At 43.1% G+C, this 8,970-nt stretch overlaps 1 long non-coding RNA gene across 1 annotated transcript; it reads left to right on the top strand.

Moving 5' to 3' along the window:
• Positions 1 to 244: 244 nt before the first annotated feature.
• LOC135233804 (uncharacterized) lies at positions 245 to 3,424 on the top strand. The gene is made up of 2 exons (XR_010323942.1): positions 245 to 2,891; positions 3,163 to 3,424. It is a non-coding gene; the product is annotated as an uncharacterized LOC135233804 (long non-coding RNA).
• Positions 3,425 to 8,970: the final 5,546 nt, after the last annotated feature.

Below are 8,970 nucleotides of genomic sequence, written 5' to 3'. Positions count from 1 at the left end.
AAAGGGTTCTTGTTGATATTGTGGGCCCGTTGCCACGGACTAAGTCTGGTAATCAGTACCTGCTCACCATAATGTGCGTGGCTACTCGTTTTCCCGAGGCGATACCTTTGCGGAAGATAACCGCTCCGGTCGTTGTTAAGGCGCTCGTTAAATTATTTTCTCTGTTTGGTCTCCCTAAGGCTATTCAGTCTGACCAGGAGACCAACTTCATGTCCAATATTTTCGCTCAGGTACTCGACCAGTGCTTACCATCCGGAATCGCAGGGGGTGCTTGAGCAATTCCATCAGACTCTCAAGTCTATGCTACGCGCATACTGCCTTGAGTTTGAAAAGGACTGGGATGAGGGTGTACATTTAATGCTTTTTGCTGTGCGGGAGGTTGTACAAGAATCGCTAGGGTTCAGTCCTGCTGAATTAGTTTTTGGTCACACTGTACCCGGCCCTCTGAAGCTGCTCAAGGAGAAGTGGCTGACAGAGGACAGTCACATGAACCTGCTTGATTTTGTATGCAATTTCCGTTTAAAATTGCATCGAGCAGGCGAGTTAGCGAGGGAAAATCTAGAGTCCTCGCAAAAGAGGATGAAATGCTGGTTCGATCGTGGTGCAGAGATGCGAACTTTTTCGCCTGGCGATAAAGTTATGGTGCTCCTGCCCATCCCGGGGTCTGCTTTGCAGGCGCGCTACAGCGGCCCGTACCTGATTGAATGTCGGGTGGGTGATCGTGATTACCTGATAGCCACTCCTGACCGCAGGAAAAGGAGTCGCCTGTGTCACGTTAACATGATCAGGCCCTACTGGGATCGTCAGCCTGGAGAGGAAGGTGAGGTAAAAGGTGTGGCCTTGTCGGGCATTACCTTTACTCCTCCCGAACAGGAGGGGGGGGATGTGCTTATACCCCCGAAGAGTGTGACAGAAGGCAGGCTGCAGAATTCTGAATTTCTGCGCAGCCTTGAGGTGCAGCTGTCTCATTTGTCTAGTGATGAAAGTGCAGAGATTGCGAGACTCATTCGTTCGCACCTGACCCTGTTTTCTGATGTGCCTACCCGTACTCACCTATTAGAGCATGACATCGACGTGGGTGGGTTTTCTCCAATAAAACAGCACCCATATCGCGTTAATCCAGAAAAACATTCACAGTTAAAGAAAAAGGTGGATTATATGTTAAAGAATGGCATCGCTGAGCCCAGCTCGAGCGATTGGAGTTCTCCCTGTCTGCTCGTTAACAAACCTGACGGCACTTTTTGTTTTTGCACCGACTACAGGAAGGTGAATACAGTCACTAAACCTGACTGTTACCCTCTCCCTAGGATGGATGACTGTGTAGACCGGGTGGGTTCGGCTGCTTATGTAAGCAAATTTGATTTGCTTAAGGGTTACTGGCAAGTCCCCCTGTCAAAACGCGCGAAGTAGATTTCCGCTTTTGTTACACCAGACACTTTCTTGCAATATACGGTGATGCCTTTCGGGATGCGAAACGCTCCGGCTACTTTTCAGAGGTTGGTTAACCTCGTTGTGTCCGACCTGCCAGGTTGCGAGGCGTATTTGGATGACCTGGTAATTTACAGTGCGACTTGGGCCGAACACATTAATCAGATGGGAGAACTCTTTGATCGTTTGTCTGCTGCTAATTTAACCGTGAATCTGGCAAAGTGCAAGTTTGGCCAAGCAACTGTCATGTACTTGGGCAAAGTTGTGGGTCGGGGACAGGTACATCCAGTTGACTCGAAGGTGGAGTCCGTGTTGGAATTTCCGGCTCCCAAAACCCGCCGTGAGCTGCGGAGATTCTTAGGAATGGTGGGTTACTACCGCAGTTTTTGCAAAAACTTCTCTGCGGTTGTTTCGCCGTTAACGGACCTCCTCAGCCCTAAGACTTATTTTACGTGGACTGATAAATGTCAACGGTCATTTGAGAACGTGAAAGCCTTGTTGGTCAGCACACCTGTTCTCTCCGCACCCGATTTTATACGCCCTTTTAAATTGCTGTGGATGCAAGTGACTGTGGTGCTGGAGCCCTTCTCATGCAGGAGGACACTCACAGTGTTGATCATCCCGTGTGCTACTTTTCGAGGAAGTTTAACTGACATCAGCGGTTATACTCCACGATAGAGAAGGAGGCTTTGGCTCTGGTTCTTGCATTACAGCACTTTGACATTTATGTAGGCTCCTCTTCACGCCCCGTCGTGGTGCAGACGGATCACAACCCACTTGTCTTCCTTCACCGCATGCATAACAATAACCAGCGCCTCATGTGGTGGAGCTTATTTTTGCAGTGTTATGATTTAGACATTCGGCACATCCAAGGGCGTGATAACGTTGTTGCCGACGCATTGTCCCGTATGCACGAATGTGACAATAAATAGAGAATTATTTATTGTCTTAAGGGTGGGGGTGTTACATCCCTGTGTATTATTTAGAACATTATTATTATTAAGGGATGTTACTTTTCTGTGTTTTTGGCTGGGTATTGCTGGTTGTTTGTGTTCCCCTATACAGGTGGTGATAAACATGTATCCTGTTGCCGGGTGACCTGACTAGGAGGATGCGCGGTGACGAGGATGCCGGTGTCGTCGCTCGGAGACAGGACCAGATGCGGCCGTAGCTAAGAACAACGGTTAGAAGATGCGGGTCTATATAACAGCTGGACGCCGTCATCACAAGAGAGCCATCTTTTCGTCTGCTACTGGAAGCCATGCTTGACTTCGCTCTGCTCCGAGAGTTCTATTCCAACATTAACAGTTTTTAATAGTAGCCCAGTATTAGATTAGTCGCGCTGTATCCGGCAGTACAGTACTTGACCAGCAGAGGACGCTAACATCACGTAATCCCTGCGATTGGACCTGGTGGAGAGGACCGGCCTCACGGAGGACTTGGACCGCTGTACTGGCTGCCCGGTGAGGCTCAATTAAATAGCCTTTGTGTCACGGACATTTTAGCTAGGTTGACACTTTTAGTTTATAGGAAATCATTAAGTTGTATATAATAAATAATCATTTTCTCTCTTTAAACATCTGCGCGTTGGTTGGTATTGTGTAGATTGGTTGTGGTGGTTTAATGTTACGAACCGTTCCACCCTCTTTGTTATTGCAACACTGAAGGGTATTTCCATTCGTAACAGGTAGTCACGAGTAATCACATCCTAATGTAATGCTTTATGACTTTCAGATACCACAGAATCAGGCAGCAAGCACGACGAGAGGTGAATATCAACAACTGACAGCATATCATAATGTTCAATGTGTTGTCATTGGAAATCCACTTGCAAATAAGCGTTTCAATGTTCTGTCTATGTAGCTCCCTCCAGTAATCATGAGCACAAGGGTTCTTTAATTCAACTGGCAGTTTATTACGATTGCACCAATCATGGATTCATCCAGAATCACCATCCCGTGAGAACTTAAAGAAAATAAAACACAAAATACATAAACATCTTGCAATGCACTTTGTATTCTTAGTTCTTTCTTACAGATTACTCTTGACTTCAAATGAAATTCGCCATAGACCCTTTCATATAAACAGTATACATGAAATGTGCAGTATTTAGCTTAAGAATGAAATATGAAATGCTTCACATAAATATTACAACATGAAAATGCCAAGTAAATCACATACACATTCGTTGTGTCTTAGCAAACAATTAAGCTACCTTGCAAGTGAACACGTGGAAACATGTTTCATGCTCTCATACATCGCAAGCTAATTCTCCCAAACTTCGCCAACGTTACTGTTTACCTGAACACATAATACACCTTGTAAAAACGATAGAAACACTTCAAAACATACCTCATTGGCTGCTAATACAGAAGGGAGGATGGTGTGGCTTGAAATCTTCGTGTTTTCCCCGAAATTACAACTTAATTCTCTTGATTCACTTGTGTTGGAGTTATACATGTTTCTGCCGGGAAGTGCACAGCTTAACTTTACCGCGACGAGGGAAAAAACTAAAGAGGACAGCATGCACGAATCAAAGCCACAGCCCCTCACGTCCTATTTTCGATGACGTTAACTCAATATTATTAATTTAAACATCACAAATACGAACATATATACAAAATGACAGAATATTTAAATAAAAGGTACTGCACATTACATAAATTAAGATGACCAAATACAATTAAAGGGTTAATGAATTGTGTTTCTTCCTGTGAGTGTGATTGTGTCAATTAAAGGAATAATTCACATATTATTTATGCCAGTACATATGAGAATTAAACATCCTTGAACCTTAACAGAAATATTCAATCCTAGAAGACAATTTGTACAGTGAAAATCACATACACCTGATCAATAACAATACACCATCCTGTAAACATTGTTTTACATTACATGGTGCACAATATTCCACTCATTTGGAGTGGATATTGTGTTTTGTTTGTTTGTATATATATTAGAGCCCGACCGATGCCAGATTTTTCGGTCCGATGCCGATCCCGATTTCGAGAGTCCTAGCCCACCGATTGCCGATGTTTTGACCGATATTTCGTCAAAAAGTGCCACATTTTCAAATCAATTTGAAAAACTTATATTTTATTAAAGTTTCTATATTTAAGAACATTTAACTTATAAGCAAACAAAAATAAAAATAAACGCACAGAACTTTTTAGATAAAAAGTAAAATATGATATTAACTTAAATATATTAACACCATCTTTAAGTGTGTGAAATCAAAATAACTCCACACCTTACTTTTACTCCTTTCTTTGCCAGCCATCTATAAAAAAATAAATTAAAAAAAAATCAGTTTTCCAGTTTCAAACATGTATTTTTATGAATATTATTATTATTGTTGTTATTATTAATTTATTATTTCTTAGTATCTATTCTCAGTACATTAATTATATTTTCTTATTTTATTCCTACTACATGATCTCAAAGAGTAAGACTATCTAGCGAGCTTCCCTGTCCATAAGAATTAGGCGGTGAAAATAACTACAATGCGCTCTGACGCGTGACTAGATGACACACTCGCTCGCAATAACGCATTAGCTATTGACACAGCCTCATTATTTCTTATTATATATTCTCAGTAAGCTAAATGAATTATATTTTCTAATTTTATTTCTACTACATGAGACATTATCTAGCGGAGCTAAAGAGTGAATCAAGTGTAACGTTAAAATTAAATTGACTGGATGAAATACGTGAAAAAAATTACAATGCGCTTTCGTGCAGGTTACCCGCTAGCTTGCTAAAGTGAACCAAATATGTTAGCTAGCTCGCTCGCTTGATAATGAGGATTGATAAACATAGTGGTCGTATAAACGCATTTAATTAAAAAAACTTTCACTAAATATGCATACCTTTTCTGCGGCAATCGAACCTGTGCAGACAAGTTTTGCAGTGGAGAATATTGGATGAGGCACGAGTGACAAACGTCTCAGAGAAGTAGCGCGTCAGCTGCTGCAGTTCACACTTGTATTAGAGCTCCCTCTACTGGATAATTATAGTAAATAGCAACTACAACGTTCGAACAGACAAGTACAGATAAATAATCATTGTTTTTTTTGTTTATTATACTTATTAAAATATCGGGACACATCGGCGGCATAACTGCCGATCCCGATGTCGTCAAAAAAGTCGAATAATGGCCGATATAGCGGTCGGGCTCTAGTTAAATTTGAGCCAGGTGTGGATTGGATTGGATTGACAGAGCTGGAAAGGTAGTGTGTGCTGACCCTGGACAAGATGGCCATCACACCAAGCGTGGAGCTGCACATGGGGACAGGCAAATTATATGGTGAAGTGACCTGGTGCAACACATGCTTGTGTGTTTATGTTGGTGGGAAACACAACACGGTGGAAGCAAGTAGTGGCTTACCACTACAGTGGTAATTCTGCTAATGGAGCAGAGTACAGACCAATCATTCTGGAAATAATAGAGAGAGCAGCATCCATACGGCTACATGTGCTTGATGTCACCACCGACACGGGAAGTCTTTGGGGTGGACCACAATAAAACATCGGTGCCACATCCAGTAACGCCAGACAGGCAGCTCTATTTCATGCCTGACGTCCCCCATCTGGTCAAAAACCTAGAGAGTGTCCTCGTCCGTGAACAGGCGTTCATAATTCCTGCGGATATTGTAGAAAAAGAGAATCTCCCCTCTAACGAGGTTTCAGTAGCCCCTATTAAGGATCTACTGGACTTTCAAGAAGGGATGGCACTGAAAATAGCTCCCAATTTGTCAACTAAAGCCATCGAGCCCAGTCATTTTAAAAAAAAATGAATGTTATGCCCTGCTATGAATGTATTCAGTAAGGCAACAAGTGCCGGGCAGAAATACATGGTGCAGCAAGAACAACACCCCCTATCCTACCTGACTACAGCGTGGCTCCTGGAGCAAGTTGATCATTGGTTTCCTCTCGCCATCCGATAACAGCACTGATCAGGCTCAAGATGGAGGAGTATCAATAGGCCATCAACTTCCTCCAGGACATGGTCCATCCGTTCCATGGGATGAAGATTGGTCCACAGGGAGGTTGGAAGCCTGTACAAACAGGGGTGGTGTAAGGCCCACGGGAACAGGCATAGAGTGGAATTTCCTCTCTGACTGTCGTAAAGCAATTCGCCAGGTGCAGAGTCTGATATTGTCGGGACAGAGTGACCCGTAAGACCTTGGCATCTGGTTTTGCGACAGTTAACAGGTGACACCTCTTTTCTATGGGAAAGCAATTCTAAAATTATCCCAACGTCCTGGAGGTTTCAGATGGCAAGTAATAAAATCACATGATGGAAATGGGGCAAATTGCTCAGGACAGTCACAGTGCTCTCACCTGGTGTCACTGGGTAACTTGTCTCCCAACCTTCATAAGGAGAGAAATTTACTCACGCACACTTTTTGTTAGGAAATAAATCCCGATTTGGGTCGAATACATTGATACACTACACTATGCATATTCATATTTGGTATGGTTTTTATGGTCTCTGTGCGAGTGATGCTCTGGTTTAGGTTTTAAAACCAGCAAACCTAGAGAAAATCTATTTTAATAAATGTGGAAGTCAACTGTATTTTTTGGACACTCCTCCTGGTAAATCCATCTGTCTGATCCTGTCTGAACCAAATTCCAATCTTCCCCCCTCCAAGTAAATTTATGGTTTTATGACCCTTTTGTGGCGACATCCACCTGCCTGCGCTGGGTTCTTATAGGAGAGGAACAGGGCCCTCTGGGAGTCTGCAATCAGACTTCCCACACAAGACTCTTTCTGTGTGTAGACTGCTGTCAGGTATGCTCATCTTTATCTTTGATTGTTAGACTATTTTCTAAATTCTGTAACTACAAATTGACTATTTTAAGTGTATAACCTACCTGACATTAAAACTGTTAATGACTTGATTTGTGTGGTCTTGGTCAATGTTTTGTTCTTGTAACAGCCCTCTAAGTCGGTTTCCCCCAATTATGACTAGGGAACTGCCCGTTGGACTTGTTTGATCACCAAGTTTTCAGTTAAGGCGGGACCGTCAGCAGAACCAAGTTGATCCTGGGATGACCAATATTGGCCCTTTCGGAGTCCCTGAACCTTAATTAGGTTATACTCCCCATGAGGGAAATCTCACAATCGCTGTGTCGTCTGCAAACAGCTAGTTAAATTGTCGTTACGGGCGCATCCGCGGTGCGTACCGGGTGAAACTGCGTTGACCCTCGGTGTAGAACTTCAGACGAACCGAGTTCCATTCTAAATCAAGCCTAAATTCTAATTTGGAACATAACTTATTAATTAATATGGAGTCAGATTATCACGAGGGTAAAACCTAGTAACTGTTACGCTTTCTTGCTGTGGTCATGGATATATTTGATGTGTTGTTCCGCGCATTTGTGAATATTCTGATGCTCCCATTGGGATATTGACAGTCCGGCGACAGATCGGATATATCTCTGATGACAGCATAGCCCCGTTTGCGAACGGAGAGTAACCTGAATGCTACTGATCCGTTTCGGGCCAGTTTTAAGCGGGATATGAAGCAGCGCCTTCATATCTAACCCGTGGCAACGGAACCAGTGCATTCTTAATTATAAGTGTGCCCTGTTCTTACGAACAGAGGAAAAATAACTAACATCTCCGGTTTTGAATCACACCAGCCAAGGGAGAACACGCGGTGCCTTCCCCTCCAGCTACAAACCCTCATTGGTCTAGCTGTGAGGTGTTTACAAGTGGTGACCCCGACGTGATATGGAGTATCGGGAGTGTTCCCTGAAATGTCTGCTGGTGTTTTTCATCCCGGCGTGATACCCTTCACTGTGGGTATCTCGCATTTTCTTCTCTGGGTTTCCTGATCCTTGGTGTGGTGAGTGACACAATTCTCATATATTAGCCTGTGCTAGGGAGAGTTTTTTAGTCACTGTGCAGGGGATCGACATATCCCAGACAGGCCTGGGACCGTAGAAACCAGGCATTTTCCATATTACTACCCTTTGGGGAATTCCTGAACAGGGAAAGAGAGAAGTTTAGGCTTGCATGTTTTTAGGAAATGTGTTGTGCTAATACGGCAAAATGCGTTTTAGAAAAAACTAGCCTATAGCAGTAGATGGTTGCGTATGTGTACAAAAATGTAAACGTTTGTAGAAAGGAAGGGAGTTTTGATGCAAGGCTTACTACTGTTTCTGCGTAGAGGCGCAGAAAACCTTGCTCAAACTCAGGAGAAATGAGGCACTGGTGAAAGGCCAGTGAATTTTGAAGGTGAACAGAGTGGTATACTGTTATGAAAGACTAAAAAGCAATAGAAAGTGAACAGTAAGAAAGTTTATAGCTGCCAGTAAGTGTGTGCAATCACAGAATGCACATGCGAAGAAGTTTGAACTTTGCTAGGGGGCTAACCCAGGAAAAGTGGCAAGCTTCTTATTATAATTAAATTAAATAATATTAGAATACTGCTGAATGCTGAATCAGGTGCATAACCTCGGCTTCGAAGTTTCAGCCCTGAAAGCAGAGTCTGTGCTGATCTTTAAACCCAGGTATGGCCCTGTGGCAGTACA

This window comes from Anguilla rostrata, chromosome 10 (genome assembly GCF_018555375.3).
Source record: "Anguilla rostrata isolate EN2019 chromosome 10, ASM1855537v3, whole genome shotgun sequence".
Taxonomy (NCBI): Eukaryota; Metazoa; Chordata; class Actinopteri; order Anguilliformes; family Anguillidae; genus Anguilla; species Anguilla rostrata.
This window is presented reverse-complemented; position numbering and strand designations above follow the sequence as displayed.